At 39.4% G+C, this 17,416-nt stretch overlaps 1 protein-coding gene across 3 annotated transcripts in view; it reads left to right on the top strand.

The window, feature by feature from the left end:
- The window catches only part of KANSL1 (KAT8 regulatory NSL complex subunit 1), a 214,301-nt gene that overhangs the window by 24,002 nt on the left and 172,883 nt on the right, over nt 1-17,416 (top strand). The window contains exon 1 of one of the 3 annotated variants that reach the window (XM_069076215.1): nt 7,521-7,662. The exons of the other annotated variants lie outside the window; for them this stretch is intronic. The gene's annotated coding sequence lies outside the window, so the exon portion shown is untranslated. Of the gene's footprint in view, nt 1-7,520; nt 7,663-17,416 lie in introns of those variants that run through there. 3 annotated transcript variants of the gene reach the window in all.

The following is a 17,416-nucleotide window of genomic DNA, read 5'->3' as shown; positions in this document are numbered from 1 at the left end:
CAAAAAAAAAAAAAAGAAAAAGGGCAGAATAAGGGGAGAGTGTGTTCCAGGCATGGGGAACTGCTAGTGCAAAGGCATGGAGATGGAGTTGGAGTGTGAACAGCAAAGAGAAAGCCCATTTGGCTGGTTTGCAGAGTGTAAGAAGTAGAGTAGATGCAAGAAAAAGGAGAGTAAGGTGTCAAAAAGCTGGGAAGGCAGAAAAGGGCTAGGTTAGGAAGAGTCAGAGGACTTTGTTTTTGATCTTGGAGTCCTAAAGCATAGGCTGGGACTAGGTGGTATAGGGCTTTAAAAGGCAAGTAGAGGAGTCTATATTTTATCCTAGAGATAAGATGAAACCATTGGAATTATTTGAATAGGGGAATCATTTGATCAGATCTATGTAAAGGAAAGTTACTTTGGCCGCAGTAGGGAGGGAGTGGGAATAGATTTGAGGTGGGAAGACCATTTTAAGTTGTTGTAGTAATCTAGGTGACAAGTGATAAAGGGCCAGAACCAAGGTGTTCGCTTTGATTGGAGAGGAGTCAGATGCAAGTGAAATTGTGAAACTAGAAATAGCAATTTTTGGCAACTGTTTGGGGGCAGGGGGAAAGGGGAACAGGGAGGGAGAGAGAGAGGAAGGGAGGGAAGGTGAAAAAGAAAAGAACGGAGGGAGGAGTGCAGGAGATTATGAACTTGAGACACTGGAGGGATGTTGGTGCCTTTGATAGAAATAGGAAAGTTTGGAAGAAGGATGGGTTTAGAATAAATGAGTTCAGTTTTAGAAATTTTGAGTTTATGATGTCTCTGTGAAATTCAGTTTGAAGTGTCCAATTCATACTAGCAATCCCTTTAGCTTAGGGGTTGAGCCTAGGGCTGGAAAAATAGATTTTGGAGTCATCTCCATAGTTAAATCCGTTGGAGTTTATGAGGTTACCAAGAATGAGAACATTGAGGGAGAAAAGAGGGAAAAGGATTGATCTGTGAAGTTTGGATTCAGTCAAATCACAGGGACACACTTGAGGGCTTAGAAGGCTACTTGTGGCGTTGAAGCTGCAAGTTTCCCACCCCTGGACTAGATAATGAAGTTTTAGAGCAATTCATGTGGACTCTGTTAAAATGTAGAAGAGAGGGGGCGGCCAGGCCGGTAGCACAGTGAGTAAGAGCACTGGCTCCAGTGTCGGGATGACCTGGAGATTGAATCCTGGGCTCAGACACTTAGCACCCACCCAGAAACACCTGGCCATGTAACCTTGAGCAAGTTACTTAACCCCAATTGCGTAGGGGCGACCAGGTGGCCCAGCGAATAAGAGCACCGGCTCCAGTATCGGGATGACCTGGAGATCGAATCCTGAGCTCAGACACTCAGCACCACACCCAGAAATAACTGGCTGGGTAACCTTGAGCAAGTTACTTAACCCCGATTGCTTAAAAAAAAAAATATAGAGGAGGTTGAGATCTATATATTGGTAGAGGAAGAACTCCCAGTGGTGAAATCATGGATCTTTTAAAGTGGCATAAGGCATAAGTTGCTGGATAGACTCTGGGATGAATTAAGTATTGAGCAGAATGTAAAGGAAGTTATGGAATGGCTAGGTGGTGCGGTGAATAGAGCACCGGCCCTGGAGTCAGGAAGACCTGAGTTCAAATCTGGATTCAGACACTTAACACAAAAACTAGCCGTGTGACCTTGGGCAAGTCACATTGCCCTCAAAAAAAAGGCAAAAAAATGGATTGTAAAGGAAATCATAAACATAGATTGGTGGAGGTCAGGTAAGGGAAAGTTTTTTGTGGAGAACAAATGTATGAGGGTATGGAAATATAGAGAAAAACAGTATAGATCAGAACAGGATTTTGGGGGGGACAGAAAAATGTTAATACTGGATAGACATGAATTGTCTTACTTCAGTACTTGTAGCACCTGTACCTTCTTTACTCATACAGATTGTATCATCTGTGCTTTAGGTAGATAATCACAAGTTTCTGTGGCCAAAAAAAATGCAATCACAGTAGTTAAGTTTCTGTTAATTCTCTTAGTGTAGATGGCTGGGTTTTTGACTTGATTGGGCTTTTGGAATCAGTGCTTTTCCATTTGGGTCTCTATTCTATGATGAGGCATCAGATGAAGACTTTAGTAGAGAATGGGTATGATAGATTGATAAAAATGAATAAGGAAGGAAATAAACATTAAGTGCCTACTATGTGTCAGGCATTGTTCTAAACAGTATCATTTTATCCTTATAAGAGCCCTGGGAGGAATAAACTATAAGGAAATAAAATGCCATTTTAGAAGCTAGTGGATGAGTTTGTTGACCTCAGTGACCTTCAATTTATTAGTATTAAGGTACTTGGAATATTATCACTGAGAAGTCTTTTTTTGAATTAGGATGAATTTTTAACATAATAAAGATTTACCTGTTCTCAGTCTTAGTAATGTATCTACATGTCTTTATAATGGATTATGTAAATCCCTTGTTTCATGGGTTTCCATAAAGAATAAAATAGATTCTATTTTATCACCTAGGGAAAGAATTTTTATTATGGGAATTGTCCTCAAATCAGCTGTTTTGTACAGTCAGACTTACGTTCAGACTCATCAGAACTAATTTATTTTTAAGAACTAAGAATTATTTTTAAAAGTGAAGAAAATAATGAGGAAAAGTATAGGCAACTGAAATAGGAAATGAATAATAGAAATGAAATCAACATAAACTATAATAATTTTATCTAGTATTATCTTATAAGGTAGAAAGAACCAGTAGAGAGTAAAATCAGGTTAAAGTAGGTTTGGCAAGAGATGAAGCTAAGCAAAATCATCCCAAGGGCATTTAAGTATGAAAATGGAAGGAGGACTATAAAGAGAAGATAAATGAGAAAGATATTAATCATTATTGCTTATTGTTTTCTCTATTAAAAATGGTGGAACAATCACACTTAAGTCCCTGTATCCGAATTTCAGATGTGTAGAGAAGGTAAAAATATGGAACTGTAGAAAACATGGGGAAAAGCAGTTTGTTTGAAGTGGATATAAGAGATATAAGGAAGAGACAATTTTGAATGCACTGAGGTATCGATATAAAAGGTAACTAGAGGAATAGAAGATAGCAAAGGCATTTAAAAAAATCTCAGACCTTATCAGTCTGAAAAAGGTGACTGAAACAACATCAGTAACTGCCTGCCTAGATACCTACTTTCCCAACTGTACAAAATCTTCATGAGTCATCTGTACACAATTGTAGGGAACAAGCAGGCTTTATACCAAGTGATAATTAGTAATAAAACACACTTATCTTTACTATTTCACAATTAACTGAAAGATATATAAGATCCCATTGTACTTACAACAAAGTTTCTCCCTTGGTATTATCTATGATTTTTTGGAAGGTATAACAACAGAAATAATCCTGTTCAATGATTCACTAATATGAATTATCAGGTGAAACAGAGCAGAGATCTATGCTTTCTGAAAGTATTCACTTCTGTGACAGGAAGAGATCCAGCATAGATTCTAGGTCAGGGGTGGAGAACCTGTGGCCTTGGGTGTGATCCTTTGACTGAATCCAAACTTCATAGAATAAATAGACTCAGTTAAGAGGCTGAATCCAAGGACCTAGAAGGACACATATGGCTTGGAGACCCTAGGTTCCCCATCCCTGGTTTAGGTTGAAGGATTTCCTCTGGATCATGAGGTTCTCTAGATGTTTCTCTTTGCAAATAACTTTGTTACAACTCTCTGTGTGTGTGTGTGTGTGTGTGTGTGTGTGTGTGTGTGTGAGAGAGAGAGAGAGAGAGAGAGAGAGAGAGAGAGAGAGAGAGAGAGAAAGAATGAATGAATGAGTATGTGAGTATGTACCCTTTACTCATTAATGCTCCTAAGTGTCCCAGTCTGCCCCCTACCAGTGCCCGGTAACCTAATGTAAGCTGGAACTCAAACCTTTATCTTTCTCACCATTTGGTGACTGTGTAAATAGAGAAGAGGTTATATATGAAGGCTTTTTGTGGATGTAGAGACTGCAAGCTGTGGCAACTGATTGGGTATTTGGAGTGAAGGAGAGTGAGAAACTGAGGATTACTTTGAAGTTGTAGACCTAGGAGACTAGAAGAGTGGTAATACCTTCAACAAAAAGTGGGAAGTTTGGAAGAAGTATGTGTTTTTGGGAGAAGATAGCAAAGTCTGTTGGACAGGTCCAGTTTGTGGTCTAGTTTGAAATGTCCAATAGACAATTGATGATGTGGGACTGGAACTCAGGACTGAAGTTGGATAGATTTGTGAATAATCTGGGTAGAGAGTAAAAGAGAAAAGAAAAGGGCCCCAGGACAGTGTTTTGGGAACTCCCACAGTTAAGACCAAAAGAACCAGGAGAGGGAAACATTACTGAAAATACAGAGAGGAAACAACATCCGGGATAATAGGGTTTGTCAGCAGGAATTTGGTTGAGGAATGGAAGGGTGCTGAAAGACAATAGCTTGATGGTATTGTCGATATGAAAAAGTTTTTTAAGGTTGAGATAGATTTGGTAATATTTTAAACAGCATAGGTAAGGAACCAGTTTATAGGGAGAAAATGAAAAATGAGAGAGATAGGAAAGATAATTAAATGTGGTGAAAGTTTGCTGAAGATGAGAATTGTTATATGGGAGTAGAACTAGCTCATTAAAAAAAATGTTTTTACAGTGTTTTGTCTTCCTTAGGATATGACTGCAGTTTTTTCCCTCCCTTTATGGGAACTAGGGTTAGGTTGCTATATGCCTTCTAGTTTAATGGCAAAACTCCCATTATTTACTTTTGGACATTGTAGTCTGCTTATTTGGAATGGGAGTATTTAAAGTTACAATGTTTTGTGGCGCCAGGTGACTGATTTGAGTATCTTGAGTATCCTTAATCTCTGCAGATCCTCAGAAGAAAAGTGTTAACACCACTACTTTGTCTAGATGCACTGTGGTTTTAAAATAACTCTCCCCAGTTGCCATTTTATTGTCCAGTCCATATTATGACTTAGTTTTGGTAGCTTAATTTTTAAGATTTGGATTGGTAGCAAGGTTTATTCTTTTGTGGAATCTGTGAATATCTTTGAACATAATATTTAAGTGTACTCTGAAAGCTTCACCTTATTTGGTGTTTTCTCTTTCTCCTGCTAATTGAGATTTCAGCGTCTAATTTTAGAGCCCTAAAGCGCCATCTGATGGTATTGAAGTGCTGTTTTTTGAAACACAACTGTGCTGCTCTGTTGCAGTTACTCATTATATACTTTTTTAACCCTTTCCTTCTGTTCATAGTGTTATTAAATAGGAAAGATACAGAATTATTTTTTCAAATGCATATTTGTGTGTGTCCATATGTTCATCTGTTTTTTATTTAGATATTCAAGTTGACAAGTTTTGCTATAAGGTATATAGTTGATAATGTGGTTTTTAAGAGATACATGTAGATATGTCCCAAGTGTTGGTGTTCTATGAAAAGCTCAGTGAACCATAAAGTGCTGCTTGCATTCTTGGGGAGTTAACAGGGTAGGTTTATGTGGGTGGATAGCAAAACTTTTTTGTAGCCATTGCAAAGGTATTTTTCAACTTTGAAATGAGTAACACTGGGAAATTGATTCTGGTAAACCACAAAAAGGTTAGGTAGTGTCTATTAACTATACTTTTCTTTTATAGTGAGGTATACCTTTAATTTGTCTTGAGTAATGATTTGATAATTTGATCTTTTAAAAATGACATTAAAAAATCTCTTGAGTATTGGTACCTGAGGAGTTCATATTGATGTGTCTCAATGAATCTTAACTTTGATTATCATGGTAGAATTTCAAAAGGTATTGTTTTTCTGCATGTCTCTTTGCCTTTTTTTTTAAAACAAGGGAAGACATCCCTAGGACTTGAAAAGGCTTGTGATTTCATATTTGGGTATTTTTGTAACCCATACAGATCAGTACTTCTCCATGTAGTAGTGGATATTCTTCATGAGTTGATGACATAATTTAACAGATTTTTTTATGTTTATGATAGAATAAGCTAATTAGGCACATTACTCATTTAAAAAGTGGCTAGATGCCACCAATTTGATACAAATCTGGCTGGAAAATGGGAAGTTTAATTCAGACATTTAAGATTTGTATTTTTCTGTAAATCTTATTATGCTTTTATTACATAACTATTGGTCACAACAGAAAACATAAAATTTTATTATGCAATGCCCTTTGCCCGTTTTGGTTGAATTGCCAAAGCTGTGACGGTCTCCTTGTGGTGGGATGAAAACTACATTTACCGAAGATCCTTGCGGTGTTTTGGTAACCACTTCCGCTTTTCACATCTAGGCCTCTTTTTCCAAGCTGGGTCAGGCTTGGGGCTTGGTCGGCGCCTGCGCAGTAACGGTGGTGTACTTTTCCCCTCCCTCTTTCTCTCCCCTTCCCCCTCCCTGAGTGGCTGCGGAAAGCAGCGCTGGCGTCTAGCAGCCGAACCGCAGTTTATGAAGGTTTCTTGCAGGGAGGTGACTGGCCGGACTCACTCACTGATCTGATGGCAACCGGTTTATACATTCATTTTGGTCATAAATAATGATGGCGCAGGTCACCTTAGCCTGGTTAGTATACCTGGGCAAGCATGTTCCCCTTTCCTTTGATTCCGCCGCTCTTTAGTTCCACAGACCCGTTCTATCCCATAAGCTGTCAGGTTAATAAACTCGGTGCAGGGAAGCTGTGTACCAGACGAACCCCTCCCCCGTCTAGTTTCATGCTCGCTCAGAAGAAGGGTTCGGCCCCCGCTGCCGCAGTGCCGCGTGCTGTCTCCTCACGTCCCGGGAAACAGCTGGGTCCCGCCGCCGCCGCCACTGTCGCCACCGCAGCCACCACCACCGCCGCAGTCTACTATGCAATAGCTGCAGCCGAAGCTGCCTCGTTGGTGGCGGCCGCGCCTCCTGCCGCCCTGCGGGGGCGGGGCGGCGTCGGAGAGCGCTCCCTGGCGGTGGGCCGGGGCCTAGCGTCCCTTTGCAGCAGCAGCCGGTGGAGGCGCTGTCCCCCTTCCCTGTGTCCCCGGCGCTCGCCCGCTCGCTAGCTCGCTCTATTCTCCCTCCGCTTCAGATTAAAGGGGGGGAGGGAAAAGAAGGAGCTCAGCCGCCATTTTCTCAGCTCCGCCACCGCCACCGCCACCGCTTGTCGAGCCGGCGGGAGAGAAGAGCTACGCAGCGAACCCTGCTCTCCCCGTTGCAGCTGAGCCGGGGGCGGCCGGAGCGCGCTCCCCCGGCCGGGGAAAAGGTGTTCGGAAGGTGGCGGCCGGGGCAGCGGACTCAGGGCTGCAGACGGCGGCGCTTGTTTGTGCGGGGCGGGGGGGCGGCTTTTCCTTCTCCCCCCGCCCGCCCTTCAGCTCGGGTTGCGGCTTCCAGCCGTGCCCAGGCCTTTGCAGAAGCGGACGAAGGCAGGAGAAGGGCCCGAGAAAGACAAGAGAAAGCGGCCGTTCCCTCCTCTGCTGCCTTCCCCTCCCCCCGCGGGGAAAGTCAGGGCGGCTCCGGGCGGCGGCGGAGGAGAGCGGGGGCTGCAGGGGGGGCCCGGGCCGGAGCCGGGGCCGTCTCGCGCTCCCGCTCTCGGCCGCCGCCACGGTTCTTCCGACCCTGCCTGCCGAGGCGAGCAGGGTTGTTTGCAAACTGCGCCCATTTTGTGGGGCTGAATCCGCCCGGGCTACGCTCCTCCATCACGTGGTAGGTGCTGCTGCTGCTCCTGCTCCTCTCCTCCTCCCTGCTGCCCTTTCTCCTTCTCTCTCTCTCTGGCTCCCTTTTCTCCCTCTTTGTTAGTTGTAACTAGAAAGCCAAAGGAGGAAGGGAAAAAACCCGTAACTTTAAATGGCCTCCCCGGGGTTCTCCTCGCCGGATCCTGAGGCTGGGAGGCGCCCGCCAGGGCGGGGGGGGGGGGAGTGGGGAGTGGGGGGGCCCTTCCCCACCAGCTGCCACCTCGTTTGCCAGTTTTTCCTTGGCGTTTTATTTAAAAAATATGGGCTTAAGGACGTGATTTCTTCTATTAAAAACCCACTCACAAAACTCTGGCTCTCGCCTTGAACTTCTCTTGACTGCAAATGGTCTTTTTCTGCCTCAAACATCCATCTTGCGCGTTTCACGGTTTGTAGCACAACTCTGGTGAAATGATTGTTTCAGTTATTCTCATATTTTTGTTGCCCTCAGTTGCTAACGTCTTCTAGAGGTAGCCGTCTCCTGCCGGACATGTTTTCGAGTGATTTTTTTTCCCCAAGACTAAGCTAAGGGAGAAGGCGTTTTATTTGTTTATACTGAGTTGGAATCTCGCTGCTTTTTTGCGGGGGGAGGGGGGGGCAGGCGGGCTATTTTCCACTTTATGGTGTTTGCTCCGAGATGAATAGTTTGTTTTCCAAAGGATAAACGAATGTAGGATTATTTTAATCATTAAGGCAAACCACCCATATTTTCCCTTGACCCTTTTTACCAAAAAATCTTTTTGTTTTCCAATATCCGAACCTTGTGTGTAAGAAATCTTGCTTATCGGTTGCCTTAGAAGGGGTGACATGATGGCGCCACTTTAAATTGCACTACCCCTCCTCCCCCCCATTTTTTTTCACCCCTTTCTCCTAAAGATCGCTGGAGCATTTTTTCCTTGGTCTATTTATAAGCATGGACTTTATGGTTCTGAGTCTTAGTGGCCGAAGAGGAATCTCGGGGGAATCGGGAGATCTACAGCCCGCGGGCCGAAAGTTCCAAAAGAGAAATCTCCCTTACTTCCCCCCCCCCCCTTTTCCCATTCACAATCCTGGTGTTACCGTCTCACTCCAACGTCACGTGGCTGGCAATCATGGTTTGTTTTTTTTTTTTTAAATGAGGGGAGTATTATTATCTTTTCATTGTTATCCAAATTGAATTTCCCTCTTCACCTGGAAAGAAAAAACCTACGATAATTTATTTGTTTTTTTAAAAAAGGAATAAAATTACATAATTTTTACATAGTATAACTTGGGATATAGACTTAAAGATTTTGTTAATGAATTTAATCACAAAATAATTGTACAGGAAGTAGTAAATAGTAATAACCTTAGTCTTTATACAGATTCATGTGTAGCTTCATTTCCCCCCCCCCCCCAGTTTTTTCAGATCTTTCAATTTCCTTTTTATAAAGGCTTAAATGGGTGTGTATGGTTTTCCTTCTCCCTTCCTTTTTTGGATACATTCATTTCCTTTTTCTAATAAGTTGTTTAACCAATTTAGAAATTTTCAGATGTCTTCAGGTAACTTTATCTTGGCCTACATTATTTCTTTGCAGCAAAATGGACACTTTTGGAAGCACTGCATTAAACTTTAAACTCCTATTGAACCATAGTAGCTGCTTTGGATTTTCTTTAATAGACACAATCTCTTCCCTGAGCATCTTCAGAGAAAATGTTTTGTTTCTTCCTGTCAGTTTTCCTTTAAAATTGGGGAAACCCTCGTTTTATAAGTTACAATGTAGCTTCCTGCTCTTTCTATATAAGTTTGTTGCTTACATTTTCTATTCTCTTAAAGATTCTATGCAAAATCCAAAGACCTTGTGACCAAAAAAATTCTTTATTAAAATGAATTCGGAATGTACTGAGTCTTAGTCACAATGTGCGGGATCCTTTCCTTGTAACCATTGATAATTTTCATGGTTTGGGCCATTTTGCTAACAGTTACATCATGTCATGTGATGTGCAGTGTGATGTGTATTTCTAAAAATAAGACAAGGTAAAAAATCTCATCTTGAGAATTAAAAAAAAAGTTACACTTTATGAAAATGAAATAACAATCCATAGTTATGACATTTTAATACATGAGTAACCCAGCCTTCCTGATTTTTCCTAGCGCTTTGTACTTCTCTTTAGCACTTATCTTCCTCTACTTCTTATTTATTTGTGTCTTATCTCCTGCTACCGGATTGTAAGCTCCTTAGGGCAAAAACCTGTCTTATTCTTCTTTATATCTTGCTGTGAATCTAGAACATAGCTTTGTTTTTTAATAAATACATTTATTTAATAAGTTTTTTTGAAAGTAATTTCACTCAACTTTTTCTGTGTGATGGAGGGAGTGTTTTAATGTTATCGACATGTGGATATTCTCTGTTTCCGTGATGGCGGCTGTTCAGTGAAGTGCTGACATGCACAACCTCATTTTATGTGCTTAAGTACTAAATATTCATCTCTAGTAGGAATATCAGGATAATCAGTCAAAGAGAAAATAGGGGAAAACTTGGTTGATGTATTGACAATTTTAAAAAATGAATTAACTGCCAAACTCTGAGCCGGTGTTTAGAAAAGAAACTTTTTGAGCTGACCTACATAAATCTATGTAAACAAACTGTTTATTTGATAGGTTTTTTTTTTTTTAGAGAAATGTTCCTGACTTTTTTCAGACATGTTATTGAGAACCTGTTTTCTTTTCCTGTAGGAAAGATAACTTGATGTGGAGTCAGAGAAACTAGGTTCAAATACAGATTCTGCTATTTGTTTTCTCTGTGACCTTGGGCAAGTCATGTAAATTTTCTGGACCTAAATTTTACATGTTTTTTAAAAAAAATGATGGTGTTTGGACTAGATCATTGCCAATGCCCTTTTTAGTTTAAGGACCTATCTGTGCTACATTGAATTTGGTCTTACTTGTGTCTATGCCTAACTTGTGAATTTGACCTGCTAGTAACACTTCTTGGGTAAGTTGGCATAGTCTTGTCATGACATGGTTTGACTTGAGTTAGACTATGAGAAACATCCAATTTCTTTAATTAAGTCACTTTGTGAACTTGAAGAGGGAGAAAGAAAGTTGCTGTGCTGCATTCTTTTTTTTCCTCCCTTATCTAACTAAGCACTGCTGTTTTCTCCATCTTTGTCTCTTATACTATACTGTTTACTTTGTAATCCTCATGCTTTTCCCTGGGATTTTACTGAATAGTTTTTTTATAACAGTTTTTTTTATAACAAAGATTAAATAACATGGACTCTAAACGTGTTTCATAAGCATGATAGATACAAAATAATAAAGGATGTAAATATGCTTTCCAAATATAGTTGATGATGCTTGTTTCAAAGATTCTTAGGTTTGACTATTACTGGGCACAGTTGTGAAAGGTTTAGTTTTTTTTTTTTTTAAGCAGTTGGGGTTAAGTAACTTGCTCAAGGTTACATGGCCAGTTATTTTGTGTGGGTGCTAAGTATCTGAGGCCGCAACTGATCCCGGGTCTCCCAACTCCGGGGCCAGCGCTCTTACTCACTGTGCCACCTGGCCGCCCTATGGGTTTAGTTTCTTAACTGGAAAAACTGAAAATTCTAGTTGTAAAATTAAATTTAAATCTGTGTTTAATGGTATGTCATATAAGAGTCTTCCAAATTGTAATAAAAAAAGACTACCATCAATTTATTCATTTTTAAGAGTTTAGAAGTATTCATTTCTTTTTATTCTTTTGGACTCCTTGTGAGTCTGAGTAGAGATTATTCGTCTATAGTAGAGAAACAGACTCAATTTCAGTCTCATATCATCACTTGGATGTCCTCCAACTGTATGTCCTGGAGGCATCTTAGATCCAACATCTTCCAACATGACTTCTGTTTGAATTCATTTTCATTTTCTCTCCCAAACCTTTTCTTCTTCCCAACTTTACTACTGTTCTTCTTCATCCCTCATAGTCAAGTTCTTTCACCACAATATCTTTCCTGTATCCATATACATACATACATACTTAAACATATACATACTTATATACATATATATCCACCACTTTTTCAGATCCTTATTGCTTTTCACCTGAATTATTAGAATAGCCTTATAATAGTTTTCCTTGTTTCCAATCTCTTGCCTCTATAGTCTTATTTTTCAGATAACTGCCAGTTGGAGTGTTCCTAAAGCACAGATCTTAGCATGTCATTCCAAAACAAACTGTTCTGACTTTTTAAGCCTTTCAGAATTTAGTTTGAGCCTACTTTTCCAGGCTCATTGCACATCACTTATTACGACTGGTAAAAACTGTGTGGCCCAGCCAAACTGACTTACTTGCTCTTTCTTGTTCAGGACCCATTCCTTAGTCTGTACCTTATGTCTGGAATGTTCTCCAGGTGAATAACTGTTCCAAACCATTGCTTCCTTTGAAGCCAAACTCAAGTACCACTTTCTATAGCAAGCTTATCCTGATTTCCACTTCTTCCATATTACTTTGTATTTTGTGCATGTTGCCCCCTTAGAATGGATCAAACTGTCTCCTGACCAGTCTTTGGTTAAGAGATTAAATTCCATCTAAACATGTGATTTAGTGTTGTAGGAAATATCCTTTGAAAGTTAGTGTTGGGTTATTTCTGAGAATCTCAAGTACCTTTGTTGCCTTATTTGTCTTCCCTTACTTTTTCAGATAATTTTATTGGTCAGAGTGGTTTCAAAATCCATGAAAGCAAATTTTCATATTGGAATGTCCCTTTGAGGTTAATTTTACTTAGGAATACTATACAGATTACTAGAGAGAAAAATGGCCCAAGCCTTATTAGAATGCCTACAATGTTAAAATTGTACAAAGTTTGGAGAATTTTTCATTTCCATCAAATTTTTTTTAAGCAATTGGGGTTAATTAACTTGCCCAAGGTTATGAGGCCAGTTTTTTTGTGTGGGTGTTAATTATCTGAGGCTGGAACCGATCGTCGTCCTCCCGACTCCAGGGTGGGCGCTCTTACCGTGCCACCCCGATCAAATATCATTTTAACAGCTACTTGGATTTCTTTTTAAGACCATCACTGGCTGCTTCATTAGTTAGGAAAAAATTTAGTGACTGTAGCATAATAAATTGTTGCTGTGAGTCTCTTCAACTGCTTAACAAGAGTATGATGACATATCCTGTAAACCATGTAAAACCATACTCTTTCATTATTATTGGTACTTCCTCAATCAGATTTTAGTGAACAATACCAATTACCAAAATTATGGTGAACCATATCATAAGTTATTGCCCAGATGAATGTAATGTTGAATTTGGTAAAAAAAAAAAAAAAAGATGAAATATTAACGTGTCATACCAGAGAGTCTGCAACCTCTGAAGACTACCAATGAACTTAAATGACAATGCATCATTGGATGCTCCTTCTGGATAGAAAAGGAGTATGGAATTATGGAGGGAGAAAAATATCCTTAGAAAAATTTGTGTATATTTGAGGATGATAAAGTATTATTAACAGTTATGTTTCTGACCTTTAGGATATTATTTGAAATGTTTTGTAAGTGAGGAACCAAATCATTTGAGTGGTTTTAATTAAAAAAAAAAACTCTCCCTCCAAAAGAAGCTGAAATAACCATGTTTCTGAGCTTTTCTTTTTAAAAGCTAATTTCCTGTCCCTTAGGGAAAAGACAAGGGAAAATGTAAAGAGCAAGGTCTGAGGAAACCTGAACTCTTACTGGGCCTTAAGGACCTATGAGATAGTGAGCAGACCTTGGTTTATTCTTATAGGTTATAATAAAGAACTTAGTCTGAAGACAGATATGTGAAGATTAATTATGAAGATACTGAACTTAGATTATTTTGGCCCTGGTGTATATCTTGTTTTTCTAAGTTTTTTTTTTTTTTTAGCAGATTTCTAGGAGAGATTGTCACATTTGGAAACAGGCCTTAAGATTTGCCGGTTTTTTTCTTTCTTTTCACTTCAAATTTTGTTGCAATTACAAAGTTTCTGCTCAAGTTTGAGAAAAGGACAAGTTGAAGGAAATTCAGCATAGTTTTATGTTACTGAAAATGGGTTCTTGTATATTTTTTTTGGACTCCTGATGTTATTATGAATTTTCAGTATTGTAAATTTTCACTATGCTTGGAGAAGTTGGCTGAATGGCATTTTATTTCTCAGTTACCTTTACCTTTTGAAAGCACCATACGGTTCCACCTGGCTAAATTGCCTTAGATATAAACAGTATGATTTGGCAGATGAAGCAGCCTACCCTCAACCAAAAGTTATTTAGTACTGGTTATCTGAGTTCTTCCTGTTGATACTTGTTATGTGGATTTTTGCCTATTCATTAGCACTTCCACCAGAGGGTGTGAAGGAAAAGGTGAGCTATTTACTGTTGCAATTTGTTAGTGTTACCTCCTTTACTTAAAGGAAAGTTTGTTAGGGAGTTGGTTGAAACTGGTCATTAAAATGAAGTTTGAATTGTATATATGGATTTTGTTACTCTGTTATCTCTAGTTCCCATTACCATGGAGTAATGGAGTTTGAAAGCTTGAAGTTTGAAAGGCCAAAATTTGGGCCTTAGTGCTAACTCTTTTGAGTTTTTGAATTTCTTTTTAAAAATTCCTTTCTCCTTTCTTCCTCTTCTGTGTTGAGAAAAGGGTATCAGTGATAATTTTAACATTATTATGAAATCTGAAATGCAAATATTCCTGGTTATCAATTGGTGAGATACACTGGGAGAAGAGTAAATGGGGTTTTCAGTGAGATCTTGAAATTTAGTAAAGAATTTTAAGGATATTTCCCCATATATAGAGGATTTCTTAAAATTTTCCAAGATAACCAAGCAACATTGTATGAGATAAAAGTTTAATTAATTTAACCATAATGGTTTGAAATGATGATGGTCTTAAACTTCCCTGTATTTAATAATACTTAAGACTTAGAGGGGCGGCTAGATGGCTCAGTGAGTAAAGCGCTGGCCCTGGAGTCAGAAGGACCCGAGTTCTGTTCTGGCCTGAGACACTTAACACCCACACAAAAATACTAGCTGTGTAACCTTGAGCAAGTTACTTAACCCCAATTGCCCTCCAAAAGGCAAAAAAAAAAAAAGACTTAGAAATAACCCATAAGGTACCTTATGGTTTAAGAGTAAAAAAATTTTTTTGCATCAGTTGGGGTTAAGTAACTTAGCCAGGTTCACACAGCTAGTAAGTGTCAGAAGCTGGATTTAAACCTTGTCAAGTCCTCCTGACTCTAGGGCTGGTGCACCATCCATTGTACTAAATGTTTTGACTAGTGTTAAAAAGCTTTATTTGACTGGATATAGGTACCTTGGCCATATAAAACTCAGAACATGAGGCTTATATTTCTTATCTATATTTTTTAACATTTATAAAGGTTCTGGTTCCTGGAAGTAACCACTGCTATATATAGTAGACATTGTTTCCATTTCAGAGATGAGGAAATGGTCTTAGGGGTTAAGTGAACATAGAGCTAGTATATATCAATGGGATTTCATAGGAGCATGGATCTAGAGCCTTCTGGAAGGGACCCCACAACCCATGTTTTCCACCCCCTTCCTCATTTTCAGATGGGAAAACAGGCCCAGAGAGCCTTGGTTGTGACTTGTCCAAGGTCACAAAAGTAGTAAGTGGAAGAGATGAGATTGAAATCCAGTTGCCCACAACATTCCCTAGTGAGGTGGAAGCCAGATTAAAGTTAATTTGAAAATATTTAGCAATTAAATAAAAATACAATAAAACACGTAACATAGTATTTTAAAACTAAGTCACTATGTGACCCACAGGTTATCTTTATGTATGATTTCAGTGACATCTTCCCTCCCCTTTTCTATTTGAACACTATTGTAATACATCATTTAGCCATGCTTTATTTGGTATTTCGCCCATATCACTTCATGCTTAGTCTACTCCAGTCTCTCCTGACTGGCTAGTTATTTTGCCTTCAGTCTCTCCTTTCTAATCCATCATGCATTTTTATTTACTAAAACAGTACTTTGATATTTACTGCTTTGTTTAAAAGCCTTCATTGGCTTCCTTTTGGATAATTTCCAGGCTCTTTGGCCAAGCAGTGAAGGATCTCTATATTTTGGCCCAAAACATCTTTCAGACTTTCTTATGCTTCTTTCTATAGTTACTTCTACTATAGTGCTTGTTTTGTAAACCTGTATTTATTCCATTGCAGTTGATATATTAGGGAACAGTTTGAGCATAATGCAGAATTTCTGTTTATGTGCCATTTCATCGTTGAGGAACTGGCTGGGCATATATTAGTAGGGTGACCTCTGAATGGAGCTGAGGGCCTAGAGAGGCAGGCATATATAGAAAGAAGGGAAGACAGGGACAAACCCCCCCCCCCTTTTCCCCTCAGTTAACTCTTTCCTCCCAAGAACAGACAGTGATGATCCGCTCTCTTTGACCCCCTAATACCTGAAGGAAAAAGCCTGCTGGAGATGGTTGGGGCATATTGCCTTGCTGCAAATGTGAGTGGGGGCAGGAGGGAATCTCCTGGGCACCTCATGAAGGAGGCTGTGCCAAAGGTCTCCTTGTCATAAGATAATTCCACCTGTAATCCTTAAGGGGCAATGCCTACTTTGTAGGTTGTTAGTATCCTGAATCCCCAAGTGGGGTTCCTTGTGGCTGCATTGCCTTTCCTTGGGACTGAGTTTAAATATTGTGCTCCTAACACTATTTTCTCCACAAGTCCTGTGGTCTTTGTTGCTCTATTTTGTATAGTGGTTATTTTTAGGAATGCCTATATGGGGTTCTAGCAAAACTGACTATATTTCACTTAGAAGAATCTTCTGATCTCGGAAGGTTGTTTTCCATTCCTTGCTTTGAATGCCATCTTTTTTTTTTTCCTGCTTTTATACATTCCTACCTCTTTGACACTTTAGACCAAACAAATCTGAATACTTATTATTCACTTAATTTTTTCATTCAGTCACTTGGCATACATTTAAGTGCCTGCTAGAAAGATACAAAATTTTGGTGCTTACTGATTTGAAGTTTTATAGTGTAATAGGAGGGAAAGACAAATTTAGGTAGCTGTAGTAGACAGTTGATGATAAGTACATTAAAAAAAGTGCAAAGCAAAGGGTTTTTGGTAGGAATTCAATTTAAGGAATTCCAGGAATAGGAAGACAGCCTGAGCAAAGGCTTGGAGGCAGTAGAGTACTGTTGAATATTTGGGAGGCACGCCGTAGTGCTGGTGCATTGACTCTGTGTTGGGAATGTGAGATTCAGTTTTATAATTAGTGCACACCACAATATGGAAGTTCTTGAATAAAGGAGTTTGAATTTAACTCAGGAGGCAACAGGAAGCTACTAAAGAAATTAGAGTAGAGGAATGAAATCTCTAAGTCTATGTGAAAGATAATTTTGGCAACTATATGAAGGACAGATTTGAGGGGGCAGAATTTAGAGATGGGAAAGTCGTCTGGTAGGTTATGTCAGTAGTTCAGGTGAGTGGTAATGAAGACCTTTACTAGCGTGATGACATTGGAAGTAGGTGAAATTAGTAGGACTTTATTAACTGGGTATGAAAGGTTAGGGATAGTGAAAAGTTGAAGAAAATCATAAATGTGTATAAAGCAGGATGGAGCCACAGAGAAATGGAGAAAAATAGAAGAAATGGATTTAAGGGAAAAGTTAAGCAGTATCTCTATGAGATTTGTGGAATAGAGGAAGCCAGGAAATTTAATAAAGTGTGGTCAGCATTGTACTCCATGATGTTATGGAAATAAATGTATAAAGCATAGTTCGTACCTG

This window comes from Petaurus breviceps, unplaced genomic scaffold, assembly GCF_028583685.1.
Source record: "Petaurus breviceps papuanus isolate PSGF00001 unplaced genomic scaffold, PetGlider_PUasm1.0 90925, whole genome shotgun sequence".
Lineage (NCBI taxonomy): Eukaryota > Metazoa > Chordata > Mammalia > Diprotodontia > Petauridae > Petaurus > Petaurus breviceps.
Note: the sequence above shows the minus strand (reverse complement) of the source record. Positions and strands in the feature narration are given on the sequence as shown.